Consider the following 16,146-nt stretch of genomic DNA (forward strand, 5'->3'; position numbering starts at 1 on the left):
CTCAAAGGAAAGGTGGGGCTGTTTGGAAGATGCCTGGTACCTCTCTCCCACCAAGGACGTGAAGCCCAGGGATGACCAGCATGCAGAGACTCCTGGACACCTAATGCTGCTGCGCTCCTCAGGGGTGGGGATGCTCAGTTCATCCCTTGGTCTGCTCTGTCCTTTTGCATCACGAGGCCTTGCTGTGCTGCTTGGCTGTATCCTTTCTTTTTAAGCCTGTTGTTGACAAATCGTGAGATTGTGACCTCAGAGGGGGCTCAGCCAATCACTGCTCAGTTGACCTGACTTCACTCTAGGGTGGAGCTGGTTGTCACTGGCTTTGTGTTTTTAAACCTAGATCATACGTGTGACTTTGCAGTTGCCCGATGTAGCTGTGATGTCACAGCTGTGACGTGTGACTTTGTCAGATTACTTTTTGTCTGTACCTGCCCAAAGGTGGGATTCTCAGATACTCGGTGTGGTTTCGTGTGAAGTTCAGAGAAGTGTGGTGTCGTGAGGTCGTATTACCCCTATGGGGCATATTACCCTATAGCAGCAGTTAGAGGAAAGCTGTTTGCAGTTTGGCTACTCACGGTTTGGGAAGAGCGTTGACAAATTGGAGAAGGCTCAGGGAAGAGCTATAAAATGGGATTAAGGGTTTGGAAAATATGCTCTGGAGTGGGGTACTCGGGGGAAGTGTCTTGGTATTAAGAGGAAGTTCAATGCCAGCTTCATCATAGTCTGTAAGAACCTGCATGGGAACAGAAATTCAATGGCACAGGGATCTTCAGGCTCCCGGGCAAAGCAGTTGGAAGATGGCTTGAGTCAAATTTAAACTCAAAATATGTTGCATGTCCTTCATTATGAAGGTAATGAATCATTGGAACCTCCTCGTGTGGCCATTTTTAAACTCAGAGCGGGCCCTTTTCCTAAAATCATGATTAGAAGCCCATCATGATCTCTTCTGAATTTATAGCCAAAGCTAACACTTCCAGAAGAGCTTAGCTCTCTTGTTGGCACCAAAATAAATGCTCAGAATGAAGCTCATTAACAACCTTAGCCTCTTTTCTATGTGCTTTTTTGGATATCTGTCCCAAGGTGTATGCATGTGCAACAGGGATGCCCCATGAACTCAACACAGACACGTTCAGCCTGAGGAGCTGAAATTTGATGATCCAGTCTGGGGTTATCCTGCATCTGTTTCTGTTCCCTGGATTTACCATTCCTGCGGGAAATGGAATATCCTCACAGGGAATCGTTGCATGAAGGAGGTCTCCAAGGAAGTGCCAGTAACAAGAACGCATCTGTCTGTAATGCAGTGTCGTAAACACCTACTAATGGCAGCATGTGTTGCAGATCCCTGCCCTCGTTTCCATTATCCCACACTTTGGGAAGGAGTCAAGAGCCGGCCAGACCAAAGACCATATGCGCAGTGTATGAGCTGGCTGCTGTCCTAACGTACATCATACGTGTGGGGCCATGAAGCCAAGGGACAGCCATGTCAGCCTGTAGAAAGCAATGTGACAGAGGAAAGAGGAAAGGCGATTGAGCCGACCTGTGTTGGGGAAGGGCTTTGTTCTACTGGTTTTCTCACTGGTTAGTGATGGGTCAGTAGCATGGAGGTACTTGTCATATTCTGGTGGTAAAACTTGCTGTAAGGCAGCGCAGTGCCGGTCTGGAGGCTGGAGCTGAAGGAATTACAAAGCTATGAAGGAGCTCATGGTCCCATGGGCTCACCTCATTGGGGAGATCTTGGCTTTTGCCTTCTTTTGCACGGAGGAGGTCGTCTTAATTACATGGGGGTTGTGCCACGTGAATGATTTTTCCGCTGGGTGTTGTTTGTGCTGTAGCAATGGCAAGAGTTAATCTGGGTACAGCAGCAAGCTGCTGCTGCTGCCCATTTGAACTCGGAGGGGTCTTTGCACTCCCAAAGCATCCCAAAGCAGTCTTCCACACTCAGGGGAGAGCTAAGGCTTCATGGCTTGCCCACACTGTGGTGCTTTGCTTGAAAGCTTTACCAAGAGGACTCGTTTATTTGGGCTAGTGGTTTTTTATAGTTGTCCATTGGACTTGAAGGTGATCCAAGCTTACCACCCACAAGCCACTGAAAGGTGCCAACAGCTCCTAGCTACTGCCAGCGTGGTCCATTTGCAGATGCTTGGCAGAAATTTCAAGAAATTTCATTTAATTGCTGTTCCTACTCTCTGTTACCCAGAAGGGAAAATGGGACATGAGCAAAGCCTGTTGGAGGGTCCCAGACCAGTTATCTACTGCAGGGAGTGAGGCTGTGCATGGAAGGAAGGAGGTGACTGTGCCTTGTGCTGTCTCTTTGGAAAGCATCTCCTCCCATACTTGCTTTTGATGATGAGAGCCCATCTCAGACTGGCTGGCGCACTGGATTATCTGTCTTGGATTTAGTGCGTCCTACCCATCTGAAAAGTAGGGAGTGTTTTTCTCCTGTCATCCCCGAACGGGGGACGCTCACTGCCTGTCTGTCTGCTGCCTGCAGCAGGCGTCAGAGATTAGCAGCCATTCAAGAGAGGCCAATGCTGTGAGCCAAAAGGGGTTGCAAGGAAAAAAGAAAGGGTGGAGGAGAGGCAGGGAGAAAGGGAAATGAGAGGGACACACACGCATCAAGTAACTAGACCCAAACTAGCCTGGCAGCCCCATCCCTAGAAACCAAGGCTTTGAAATGAGAAATGTTTTTCGTATCTTAAATCTCAAGTACAAACAATAAAAACCAGCCCAGACTGTGTTCTTTGAAGAGAAAGTACGAGTGACCTGAACAGTGGTTATCAGCAGCGTCATTAAGATAAACCCTTAACATGATTTAAAGCATCCGAAACTGAAGGCAGCACTTTCAGATACTAACAAAATGGTCTGACATTGGGGATGAAAATCAATAGTAATCTGATGTCACTAAAAATACTCAAAAGTGTCCCATGGCTGATGGAGGTGAGATTAGTGTAAATATTTGTATTCTAATCAGTGGCACGCGAGGGCTGGAGGCGGCCTTTCTGTCTATTTAATTAATGGAGTGGCTTTTTAAAAGGATCCTAATCATATGTGATTGTATCTGCTTATCAACATTTTTGCTAATTAGATGATATGGAGGCAGTCACTCTGCTAATTCCCTCATCCAAACAGCATATCCTGCACAGATAAAGTACAGTCTCTTTTTAATAAGGAACAATCATGAGACAGACTAACCTTAATGGTGCTTATTATCCGAGGATCTTTGGGATTTTCTCTTCTACCCACCCCCTCCTTCCTTTTCCTTCATTTGCTGTTTCAGTATGCCAGATGGATGCGGATGCGGCGGTCCTTGTCCCCCCCGGTCCCCCGCTCCAGGCACTGCCACATCCAGCTCTTCCGTCCCAGCCAGGCATCAGGTCTGCAAGGGCAGGGGCTGTCAGCCAGGTCAGGATGGGAAGCAAAACACAAGGCACCAAGCAGCAAAATTCCCCAAGCTTTTGGTCACCCAGACCACAGGTGACCCCAAACAATCCCAACAGCCACAATCCCCAACCTTGCTCTTGGCACCCCAATGCGCCCTGGTCCAGGAAGCTCAACTCCAGAGCATCTCTGAGTTGTGAAAACTTTCTTCTAGTATTATTATTATTATTAGACTGGATATTAGGAAAAATTTCTTCACTGAAAGGGTCATCAAGCACTGGAACAGGCTGCCCAGGGAAGTGGTTGAGTCACCATCCCTGGAGGTATTTAAAAGACCTGTAGATGTGGCACTTAGGGACATGGTTTAGTGGTGGACTTGGCAGTGTTAGGTTAATGGTTGGACTCAATAATCTTAAAGGTCTTTTCCAACCTAAATTATTATTATTATTATCATCATCGTCGTCATCATTGTTGTTGTTATTATTATTATTATTATTATTATTATTAGGGGTCTACACAAGTGGTTTCTCACCAGCCCTGTTGATCCTGTGATAAGGCCGGGGTCCTTTCATCTAAACCAACATGAGTCAGAGACATTTGTTCCAAGTCCTTTGACTATCCAAACAAACATGAGTCGCGCTTCGCTCCGCCAGTCAAACTGTCATCGGATGCCCCCCCCGGGGCAGCCCCGTCGGAGGGGACGCTGTGCTCGCCGCTCAAGCCGTGTTCCTGGGGAGCTCGGCCGGGGATAGGTGCATTAGGCTGACCTCCTGCTGGGGGGGACCAGGGGGACCTGCCTGACTTCAGAAGAAGACTGAAAAATAAATAGAAAATTTGCCACAACGAATGTCTCCTCGCCTCTTGAAATATAAGGGCAACGTCTCGATAAGGAGAACCTGTCCTAAACGGGTGTAGCTGCCACCCCGAGAGCGTCTGGGTGGACCAGAGGAGAGAGGGGTTAGGTGCCTGGTGTTTAGTTTCGGGAGGTCAGGAGTTTGCCTGCTGTTTTTGCAGCTGTGAATGTTGAGCAGACAAGGCTTAAATGACATGGATTCCCACCTCCGTGGGCAGGAGGCAGGGTCGGTGTGTGCCATGCATTGATCTCGTGTGTCGGGCTCAGCACAGAGGTTGGCTATGGGGTGGGAGATGGGGCGGCTCTGGGGAGCGCTGGCTGGGAGGGACCCTCAGAGGTTGGAGACAGAGCTGAAGGAGGATCCAGAGAACTGGGTCTGTATCTGGCTCTTCCAAGCCTCAGGCTGGGGCTTCAGACTAAACCAAGGTTCAGGCAAGAAGACACCCAGCTTCTGGGTGGTAGCAAAAGGCAGGAACCTCACAAAACCACCCTTTTTTGAGGTATGAAGCCAAAGAGGACGCATGGTCCTACTTAGTGAAGTCAACAGAGGGCCTGACATGGTTTTGTATGTTAGACCATGCCCTTGATCAAGGCCTTGCTCTGGCCTTGGAAAACCCAAGTAACTTGTTGCTGTAACTTGTGTTCATGGACTCTGACCCCAGCAGAATTCAGAGCGCTTTGGTTTCATTGCCTGGGTCATCTCCATGTGTCATCTGCACTACCCTCATCCAGGCATGGCTACGCTGAGGTTGTACTCAGCAACATGGTTGGCCGGTCCTTCTACTATTCTCCTCTTTGGCATGGTTCCTGACCCTCCTTCCTCTCCATGCTATGCGCAGGAATTAATTCAATATTGACCGCTTTCCCAGAGCGATTTCCCGTTGCCAGTTCCATGACTGAGGGCTACAACTTGAAAAGAGGAGGAACTTCTGGGCCAAGGATTGCGTTGCAAGCCGTTGAGTCCTGGGGCTTAATGAGGCACTGCTTATCAGCAGATTGTGCTTATCTGGAACCCGCCGACGGTGTACCTGCTCCAGCCCCTTCGTGAGCAAACATGTTTTACCACCCGGTTGCAGGGAGCCGGGAGCGCATGCGCGGTCGGACGGCACGGCTCAGCTGATGCCTGGTAACTCGTGAAGCCGCAGCAACTTTATCACTTCACAACATCCATACATAGCCACAGCCTTGAATCTTCTCAGGGGAAGAAAGGATGATGAGTTACTGTCCTGGGATTTTCTCTCTGTCTCCAGTCAGTGGGAAGTGGTATGTGGAGCATTCATTTAATAAACCAGAGGGAAAAAGCTGTAGATCAGCTTCTCATTATTTCAGTGCTGGCTCACACCATCGCTTGGGTTTGTGCCTGACAGTTCAGTGTGTTATTTGAGGCCACTCAAGCATTCTGCAGAAATGATGCCACCCTCTCCTGAAAGCGTGGGGTTCGTCCAAGTGGGGAGGGCCTGCCTCCGTTAGTAGGTTTATCAGTGCCAATTCCATCTCAATTTTAGGTCTCAGTTTGCGAAGGAGGTGCCCGCTTTGGAGACCGGTTCCTGTTGAGAGCCACCGCTCCAGCAGGAAACCTTCTGGAGATGGTTCTTCTGATGTGGACCTCTGAAGTAAAGCAGCTCTAGGTGGGTAAAAATGCACCAGTGGGGCTGGTTTGCAGGGGATGGGGGGGTCCCAAGTGGTACAAAACTTAGGTGAGGGTCCTGGTGATGTGCATATAGACCTGAAGCCCCCTGATTAAAGGAGCAGCCCCTTTCTCTAGAAGGTAGGAGGGATTGTAGGGGACCGCTGTAAGCGTTTGTCCCCCAGTATTTGCCAGGGTGTTCTACCTACGTCCAAGAAGGGGCTCTGGGTAATCAAGGTAGCAGGTGGGGGACTGATTGGTTACTGATGACTTTGCTGGGAGCAGGGAACTGGAGAAGAGACAGCACACTGAAGCCATCAGGAAGCATGTTCTGGTCCTGCCTATGGGCACCTCACACACGGGGCTCCAGGAACAGTGACATCTCCACACTGCCTCGGCAAAGGTTTAGTCCAAGTTTATTGCTGAGATTAAAAGACTGGAGAATACAAATTGTAGATGTGATGACTTAAGAGCTCATAAATTCTGTATACAGCCCCATTCCAGAAAGCTTGTGAGCGGTGCAGCCACGCTGCCTTGGGCTTACGAGTTGCCCTTGCTCCCATTGCTCAAACCCACGCTCTCCAAAGAGCCCTTCTGCCCTGCCCTGGCTCCCGAAACGATGCATGCGCGTGTGTGCGCACGCGTGCTTGGAAACGCACATACACACCGACCAGGGATGCCGTCCTTTCTGTGCACGCTGTGGTTTTGCTGTGTAGGTACAGACATGGACTCTCTGCCACTGCTTCAGCCCAGAAACCGGTGGTAGTGCTGGAGTAGCATTTGCCCCTGACCGCAGGGATGGAGCAAGCGGAGGTCTTGAAGATGATGTTGCATCCCCTGGGAGAAGGGACAGTCCCCCCGTAGCTGCAGAGCCATTTGCATTTACCTGAGGTCCAAGTGTCTTTGCTCGGTGCTTGCAAAGGAGCTTTATGGTCTCACCCATGTTCTTGCGTGTGGGCAGCGTGAACTGCCTGGGTGAGCTGGTCACGCACACGGAGTCAGTCGAAGCAGCGTTGCCTCTGAGCTGTGGTGGAGACAGCCAGAGTGGGAATGATGAAGATTTCCACCAATGCACAGGTCCCTCCCCCGGTTTTCCACGTATCCAACTTGTGTCCCCCACCCTGGCGCTGGGTGACCCCTGTGAGCAGAGGGCTGAGGAGAGCTTTTCAGAGGAGTGGCTAATGTGCCGGGCTGTTTCTGGGGTAAGTTGCAATAAGGTTTCTACAGCTGGCTCATGGCTGTCACTGGGTTTGATCAGGACAAAGTTCCTTAAATAAATTCCTGAGGTGTAAGCACCTTTGACACTATGTGCTTTTTCCCCTTTTCCTAGAAAGATGGAGAGCTGGAAACCAGCCTGCTTCAAGGATTGGTCCAGCCGGTGCCAAGGACGTAGCTTTTGGTCTGGGAGCCCTAACTGAAGCCAAGATGGGGATGCAGCATCTAGTGCCAACCTGCCATCCTGCCGGGAGCAGAGCTTATGACCACTGTCTGAGCAAGGAGAGCCGGCGACAAATCCTGGGGGGCCACCAGAAGATGCCGTGGGATGCCTTTCTCCCCAGTCAAGCGGACCAAGCACGCAGCACGCAGTAAGCGTGGAGGGGATGGGCTCGGCGGGTGGTTGCTGCAGCCCTTGTGGCTCCCCGTCCTTGCGCAAGCGCCCAGGGGTCAGTGCTCGGGGCAGGTTGTGCTTTGGCTGGCTCCAGGTAAGCCCCAGCCTGCTTTTCAGAACGCAGAGCCCCGCTGCCCCCCGTGCACAGGCCCCGACTGCGGTGGCACGCGTGAGTCAGCGCCGAGCGCTCCTTTGGGTGCCAGCGTTCGCTTTCAGGGTCCAGCACGGGGGCCAACGGCAGAGCTTGCAAAAATGCATGCCGGCCTCTCTCAGCAAAGCCAAGTCCTTGAGCTCCTGCCACGTTTCTCTGGAGAAAGTGGGTCAGGCCTCCCAGGCGGCATTCCTCGAGGTTTCCCCTCTCCCAGGGTCCAAGCCTGGGGAAGGCGGTTTCGCCAGCATTTCGGCTCAGAGGCGGCTGCGCGGCACCAGTCCCTAGGGTCAGCGTAGGTGCTGAGGGGTGCGTTGGGTTTGCTCATTTTGCAGACCCTCTTTTACAGAATGAACAACAGGGGAGGAGGAGGTTATAATTTTTTAAATCATTTTTAATCACTGTAAAAACGGCACTGCTGCTGTTTTTCTTTTCCATCTGACTTGCAGTAAATGTGGCACTGATGCCACCAGAGCGTGTGTGACTGTGGGGCTGGGTGTGCAGGGTTACGGCAGCCTGCCTGCGTGCATGGCTGGGCAGACAAGGCTCGGGGCGCGTGCCCGGCGGCCGTGGTCCTGCCTGAGCAGAGTGGGGAACACGCTGCATATATTGGCCAAACCGTGCTGCGTTTTCCTGTCCTGGCTGAAGTCTATTTGGCAGTGTTTTGGTCTGACGAGACCATCTCTTCCCTTGCTTCCCTCCACCCAGGCCCTCGAAATCTTTGCAAATTCACCCGAAATGTTTGCCATCCCTCAGCACCCCATTTGTGTGACCCACCACAACTGCCCTTTCCCGGGACTCGGCTCTGAACGAGGAGCAGAGATAACGTTTAACAGGCAAGAGTAGATAAAAAGGAGATAAAGGAATAAGGGGGGAAGGGAGGGAAGGCAAAGGAGGGAGGGGAGGAGGAATGCAGAGGTATGTGGCTGCATGTTGTACTGTGTTTATGCATAAACAGGCACGCTTATCGATATCCAGATGTAAGCATGTGTGCAGGGTAATATCTCCTGAAACAGTAGGCGCTGCTCGACTCGGGGAGCGCTGCCGGAGCCTCCCCGTCAGATGCTGCCGTGTTATCAGGTTGCAGCAGGCGTTCCCATCTAATCGGGGATCTGAGCCCCGTGAGCCGCACCCGAGGCTTTCAAAGCCTCTCCTCCAGCCTTCAGCCCGCTTTGCCTCTACGAGGAGGGAGGCCAAGAGGGGACAAAAGGGGCTAAGCATCTCTGGAGGTGATACCCGGCATGTCTGGCCGCCCGGCTTCACATGCGGTGGGGATGCGGGAGCTGGTGTTGCCTCCGTGCTTCGGCGGGGACGGCAGCAGGATGACCCCGAGGACTCCGTCAGCCCTTACCGGGAGGAGAGAGCCTGGCCAGAGCCGCAGCAAAGCACCCGCTTTGTTCAGATAATGCCAGATGGGCCAAAATGGCCATCTTGCCCCCATCCCCTGTGCTGCAGCAGGCGCAGGAGCCAGCCCTGGGGCCAGCGCTGGCAGCCGGGGGCTTTTCTCCTTTATTTTCTTCTGTGTTTTTAAGGAAGGCTTCAAGAGCAAAACAAGCTTATAAAACCTTCTTCCCCCCCCGCCGCTCCCTAGCACCAAAACGCAATGACCGCTAATCTTACGTGGCTCATAACTGCAAATAGCTCTGGAACTAATTAATTTGACAGTGCGGCGGCCGCCTGCTTTTTTCACCAAAATCAATTAAGGAAACGCACGTTTCCCCTTCTCCTCCCTCCCCTCCCTGTGCCGCTTCGCAGCGAGGCAGAGGGGCGAAGGGGCAGCGAGGCCCGGGCACTGCTTTCCCAGGGCTCCCGGGGGGTCGGGGTGGGGAGCCGAGCGCGGGACCACAGCGAAAGGGGATTAAGAAGGTGGAGGGAGAGACGCCGCTGCTTCTCCACAACCGGAGCAGGGATGCTCCCCGGGGACTGGTGGCGGTGGGAAAGCTTGATTGCCACACGCAGCCACGCCGCGCCGCGCTCCTCCCTCTCTCCGTCCCGGCTCCCTGAAGACCCCCGTGAATTGTCATTTCTTGCTGGTGCAGGGGGGGAATCGGCCGTCGGGCTCTCTCAGAGCATTTTTATTTGCATGGCTAATGAGCCCCTCCAGAAGGGGCTGCAAGGGAGAGGCAGGTGGGAATTTCGGCACTGTTTGCTTGCCAAGCGAGGGCAGAGGTGTTTGTTAAAAAGGAGTCGGCGAGGAATTTAGGGAGGTGAATTTTGCATTTTCTAGGAGGCAGTGGTAGGAATCAGAGTGGGGTCTCACGTAAGTTTTGAGTTTCCTGGCCTCGGAGGTTTAAAAGCACGGCCAGGGAGTGAAGGCAGGGAGCGTGCCGGAGCGGACTGCGGCTCCCTTCTGCCCCGGGCTGGGTGCAGGGCGGGAGGGTCTGAGCTGGGGGGTGTATCAGCATCACACCGCTTCCCAAAAAATCCAGCGAGAACAGGACCCCTGGACAAACATCCCCCCTCTGCACTTGTTCTTCTGGCTCCAGTTCCAGGTGGAAATGAGAGCCGGGCCTGGGGGAAACGGGTTGAGTGATGGCAGGGCTCTGTGAGCATGCAGCTCCCCAGAAACACCCTTTTCAGGGAGTGGGAGACAACCATCCCCAGGACGCGGTGTTGAGACACCTGGCCGAGCTGGGCAAAACCTCCTGAGCATTATTTCTGTAAATGCCTCCATTTGGTCCATATCACCTCCTCCGATCTCCATTGAAATGCCCTTCTATTAATAAATAACTCCATTCTCCATTACCCCATCTCCACAGCTCATGTCGACGTAACTGGGAATTTGGGTTTGGTTTTTATAGACATTAGAAATAGATTTTATCTTTATTAAGGGCTCTCTCTCCACCTCCCCAACCTTTGCTCCATTGCACCGAGCACAGGTCTCTGGGCTGAGCTCAGCACGGGGAGGGGAAGGAGAACCTCTCCCTGGTTTTGGCCAGGGCAGAAGGGGTTTAAGAGGGCCAGGTTCCTCCCTGTGCAGTGGTGACCTGCGAGTACAACTCCATAGCATGGTATAAAGCGCTTGAGAAAACAAGGGAGAAATTCTGAATGAAGAATATTTAAGAAATTGTGTATCTGAAAGATTTAGTTCTCAAGGGTCGGTTTGTTTTTTTTCTTCGTGGGGGTAGATATCTAGCTTGGGAAATACCTCAAGGAAACCTCCCCGAATGCAGTCATGATGCTGAGCCACCGCATGAATTTGGGGAAGATTTTCTTTTTTTAAACTGTGGGTTGCAAACATTCCCTGGAAAATATTTGAGTTTTGAAGTGCATCGGTTGGTCGTGATTGGGCAGGGAAGTCACAGGGTGGCATTTTTACCCCCGGGTTGGACGGCAGCACGGTTTCTGGCAGGGAAATCAGTGCATGAAAATTAGAATTGTGGTTTCCATGAATACTATCATATATGGATTGGAAGCTGATTTTCCAAGCGCAGTCGTGCCAGGAAAACTTGTGCTCTCGCATAGCCCCAGGCAGCAAACACAAGTGACACAAACATGGTGAGGGTGAGTTCATTTACAACTGTGGCTGTTCAAAAAGTATTTCTAAAATTTGCCTTCCCTGCTGTTCCTCCCCTCTTCCCCCTTCCTCCTCCCCTGCCAGCTATGCCGGCGTGAGCTAGGAGGTTTGGTATCCAGCCTTACGCAGCGGCCGGTGCTCGGCTGGCGGGGATAGGCGCCGTGGCCAGCGTGCACCTGGGCGCAGGGAAGGCTCCGGCAGGGTGGGGACTGGATTCCTTCCCGGCCCCTCTCGGCAAACAGCTCCTGCCCCGGAGCCCTGCGTTCCTCTGCCCTTATCTCCCTGCACGAGGCAAAGCTATAAATGTTATTGGCCATGAAGTTATTCATCCCCTTCAAAGTTACGCGTATGCAAAATAGGCTCTCCTGCTAGAAACGGAGCCTTCTTACCAAGTGTGAGTGTTTAAAGACATTTTCTTTAAATAAACACAAATGAAATCTCTGAGAAAGAAGTGCATTAACAAATAGCGACGTTAATAGTGCTGGATCTGTATAGACTGAATTATATATGTTACCACAAGTAAACAACCACAGCATTTCTTAGGAGTAAATACACTCTTGCTCCAGGGATGGCTAAACTGAGGTGCAGAGCAATGACCCGGCTGGGCCGTGCAGCTGGCAGTGGAGAGAATAAATGAGAAGTGACACACGGGACCTTGAGCTGGGACACAGTCCTGCCTTCATCGCGGGCACAACTCAGCCCCCCTCGGCCCCTCGCCGTCCCTGTCCCAGGGATGTGGCACCAGATCCTGCCCCCGCAGCACTCCACAGCCGGCCACGCTGGCACCCAGCAGCCTCCGTCCCGGCTGGGTGCGGTGATGCTCCTACCGGAGCAGCACGCAGCCGCGGGGGCTGTCAGCAGAGATCAGGTTTTCAAAGCTCAGAAGACCCCGCTGCCTTCTTCTGGGAGTTTATAAAATTCATTCTGGTTCATACCTGTTGTTGTTTTAAACCCATTCCTTTCTGAGGAATGACTCAGCTCAAGAAAGAAAAGCAGGTTTTTTTATTTTTTGGCTAACTAGGAGAATCCAATGATACATAAAAGGGATGGGAGATCGGTTACATCTCTCTGACCTCCAAAGCTGGAAGAAGCCGTTCCCCCATTTATGGCACATCTCCTATTTTATTAGGCTCATGCACGGGCTACGCTTGCCTGTATCAGCCATCCCCTGGTTTTCCCCCACGCTGTCTGTTGACGGCTCAGACCAAGACCTTTGCAATGCTTCAAGCCAGCTGAGCCTGGAAACCTCTGGAAGATCCAGGCAGCGGTTTCCAATCGCTCTGTCCCATCCCCTTCCCCTCTCCCCCCACGGGGCAGCCCTCTGCGGAGGGCAGCCGTGCCGGGGCGAAACGACGCGGGACGGGGCTTTTTGGGGGAAGCGAACGCAAGACCCTGGCCAGCTTCAGTCCCGCATTTCAACTTCCGCGGCCCGACATCAAACATGTTGCTGCAGCCTGAGCCCCCACGGGCCTGACGGAGGAGCAAAAAGAGAGGGCTGGAGGCAGCAGATCCTAATCTTTATTAAATAAGAACAAAGCTTATGCCGGCTAATGAGAAAAACTAACCGATGAAAGATCCGGCGAGATCCTCAGAAGGACACAAAGAAATTCTCTCTGAACAAGAGCAGGCTAAAAATATTCCCGAATATTTATTTTGCTGGCAATGGCTTCACAGGCTCCAGATTCGATGCCGCCTCTTTGGGGATTGGCATGGCCGTCGCAGCGATTTCAGAGGAGCGTGCTCCAAACTCTGCATGACGTCCAGAGCCACGGCAGAAACAGCCCCGCAGCCAAGATGCGAGAGCATAAAGTGCCTCGGTGCGGGGAGATGATGGCCAGTCCCTGTACACCTCTGTTTCTCCAAGGACAACGGGGTGTTCTACCTCCAGTTTAGGTCCATCATCCCGTTTGGAGCCGGTGTGTAAGAGCCAGAGATGCTGCGGGCACTTTTCTCCTGTTTGATTCCCTTTCTCGACATGGGTCCCCGCACACGGGGTGCCGAGGTTGCAGCCACTGAGGCTTGCGCCGATGCTGCGCACCCTCTGCATCGTGACATCAGGGACAACTGGCAGACAACTGGGAGCACTGGTGGTCTCATCCAGCTTGAGCCCACAATCTTCCCCCAAAACATCTCCACGACTGCTGAGCCTCGCCAGCTCCAGGCCTCCTCCCCGCAGCAAACCACAGCCTACGCAGCCGTCATCGGCAAAGATCATTTGCAAACCCAAACCCAAAACCACGTGAAGTTGCCCAGATCGCACACGTCGCGTAACGAACTCAAAGCGCAGATCGTGCCTGGGGAAACCAGTCAGGGCGGGGAGTGTTTCGGGGGGTCGTGGTCCGCCCGGCACGGGCTGCAGTCCCCAGCGGGCGAGGGTGCACCCACACAGGGGTTTGCAGAGATTTGGCCAGCCCGGATGTTTCGCTCCTCCTGCCCTTGTCGCCTCCTGTGGGCCCCTGCAACCTCCATCCATCCCACATCTCCAGAGGTGGTTAGGGGGAGGCGATGGCAACCGCAGCGCTGGATCAGACGACCCGGCCGGGACAGGCGGGTGGCTGCAGGGGCTGCTCAGAAATCACCTCCCAGTTTCACAGCTGCCCCCGCTCTTTCCCCTACGGGCTGAGCCCCAAACCTCAGCCTTGAGTGCCACTGAACTTGGCTGAAAACGTCACTTCTAAAGGCAAAAGCAACACAGTGACGAGGCCTGCAGTTCCTCCTCCTCCTCTGCCTTTGCTGACCATGAAACCTCAGCCTCTGCTCTTTTAATGTACTGTGGCTGAACTTGCTGCCAGCAGGTCAAAGGGAACATAATTTACTCGGGCTTTGATGCATTTGATACAGTTTGGGGTGAAAAGGGAGAGGGGGAGGACAGGAGACAGGGGATAAGCAGTGGCAAGGAAGGAAGGAGGAACTGGATTAGTATGAAGATGACAGAGCCATTTTCTAGCCGAGAGGGACTTAGCGATAACCAAGAGGGTTTTGACTGGAGCGGGGGGCTCTGCATGCTCAGATCGGCACGGTGGGTAGGAGGCAGCCTGAGCATTTGTCTACAGGCCCCTTTTTATCTCCTTTTCTGATTAGGAGATTGGCAAGGGGAGGGCGGTGTTTGTACTCTGTATTGCCTGGAGAGTCCTTTTACTGCTCGGGCAGGACCATGGAACGGTCACAGTTCCCTTCCTGGCAGCCAGCTCTCATCAAGTTTGCATTTCCTTAACACCCTCCTTGTCTTAGAGCCCTTTACCAGCTGCTTCATGAAGCCTCCCTGCCCATTTTCCTGCAGGAAGGAGCTTGCAAGGCACGGAGCAGGTAAATGAACCCTCATGGTACCACAGGTGGCTTTTTCAGAGCGAGAAACCAGAGGTACCGATTGCTCAGTCTACGCTCAGAGCATGGGGAGCTGCAAACACCGAGGACGGGCCGAAATCAGAGGAGCGCAGCCCTTACCTCACGTTGCTTCTGGCTGTGCTTTTCCACAGCGAGCTGGTCCAGACCGTCTCACCAGCCCCAGCCCCGCTGGTGCTGTGCAAACCCCAAAATCCTGTAAAACCCCCACCCTCTACCCTTCCCGCTCCTCTAGCGACCGCCGTCAGCCTTGGAGAAGTCAAGGGCCATCGTGTGCCCGTCGATGTAGGTTTTTCTACAGGTACCTGAGCTGGACCTTGGCTATAGCTTCAGGGCAAGGCTGAATCAAACGCAGGAGCCAGCAGCTTTTGCAAAGGGCCCCTCCTGATGGCAATGCTTTTGGGCCACGTCACGCACCTTGCTGTGCGGCCAGCGCTCGGGCCAGGGTCTGATGCTTTCAAACGCAGGTTGCTTCCCCCTTTTTTTTTGGGGGGGGAAATAGAGGAAAAGGGCAACATCCTTTGTGAGAACCTAAATATTTTACTCTCCAGCTTTTGTCTTGACTGGCTGGTGTTTACACAGGGGTGAAGGGGCTGGCGGGAAGCGAAGCGATGTGGCTGCTGTGGTTTCAGTTCTCACTCCACCTCGCTACTGAGAAACTGGACCCATGGTTTGGTTTGTGGCTGGTGGGGAAGAGGAAAGGTCCTTGGATCTGATCCTTGCTGGGGAGGCTCTCCCAGCCCCGCAGAGGTGCCGGCAATGCTGATGGGGGCTTGAGAAAGAGGAGAGAAACCCAGACCCCTAACAAACGCTGCTCCGGCAGCTCCCGGTGCATTAATATTCACTGCAGAGCGAGGGGTGTAAATTCACTGCTATCTCCTCGGAGTTTGCCGTTTATGCCGTTCATTTCACATAGATGTCACTACTGCCTTATGAGCACTCCTCCGAGCCAGCCAGTTAAATGGACCCAGTGCATTATAGTAATGGAGTAACTGTATAAAAACAATGAAATCCAATCTCTTTAAACTGATTTGATGTCTGCCTGAACCACAACATTTCCTGCTAATGGCTTCCTTCATTTTGTAACCGTGATCTCCACCTGATCAGATTACAGCTGTTTTTAATTACAAAGCTAATAGAGTTTGTAGGCAGTGTCAGGCAGACGGCGCATGCCTGGGGTGGGCACCGGGTGGCGGGGAGCCGGCGGGGGCTCTGGGTGACTCGGCCCATCAAGCCGACTGTCAAAACACCGGGAGCGGGGGTCAGCTAGGAGGGACGGTGATATTTTTCGGTGTGGAGCCAGCATGCCGGTCTCTGGGCCGGTCTGTGCGACAGCAGACAGCCCTGGGTTGTGCTCCTGCTCCGTGCTTGGGGTGCCTTGTCACCCAAGCCGGGTGACTGGTGGTACCCAGGAGATTCGTGGCGTGTTTGGTGCTCCTGAAAGATGGGTGCTGCGGTGGGAGGAAGGCATAAGAAGGGCAGAACCAGCTTTTCTTGATGATGGAGTGTAAAAAGACCAAGGGAAGGAAAAAAAAAAAAAAAAGACAAGAAAAAAGACCAGCATAGGGATGGGCAGTGCCATTTGACTTCTGCAACTGATGGGGCCGGAAAGAGCATTGTGGATAACTGACAGTGGAGAAAGCCCTCAAGATTGATGTCTTTCTTAGGGGATCGT

At 52.9% G+C, this 16,146-nt stretch overlaps 1 long non-coding RNA gene across 9 annotated transcripts in view; it reads left to right on the top strand.

Moving 5' to 3' along the window:
* The first annotated feature begins 5,319 nt into the window (after positions 1–5,319).
* The window catches only part of LOC140658198 (uncharacterized), a 48,788-nt gene continuing 37,961 nt past the window's right edge, over positions 5,320–16,146 (top strand). For 5 of the 9 annotated variants that reach the window (XR_012044626.1, XR_012044627.1, XR_012044630.1 and 2 more), the window contains exons 1-3: positions 5,320–5,491; positions 5,734–5,856; positions 7,186–7,441. This is a non-coding gene — a long non-coding RNA (uncharacterized lncRNA). Of the gene's footprint in view, positions 5,492–5,733; positions 5,857–6,932; positions 7,058–7,185; positions 7,442–16,146 lie in introns of all 9 variants that reach the window. The other 4 variants (XR_012044629.1, XR_012044632.1, XR_012044628.1 and 1 more) reach the window with 3 other exon arrangements.

Source organism: Ciconia boyciana, chromosome 11 (genome assembly GCF_034638445.1).
Source record: "Ciconia boyciana chromosome 11, ASM3463844v1, whole genome shotgun sequence".
Classification (NCBI taxonomy): Eukaryota; Metazoa; Chordata; class Aves; order Ciconiiformes; family Ciconiidae; genus Ciconia; species Ciconia boyciana.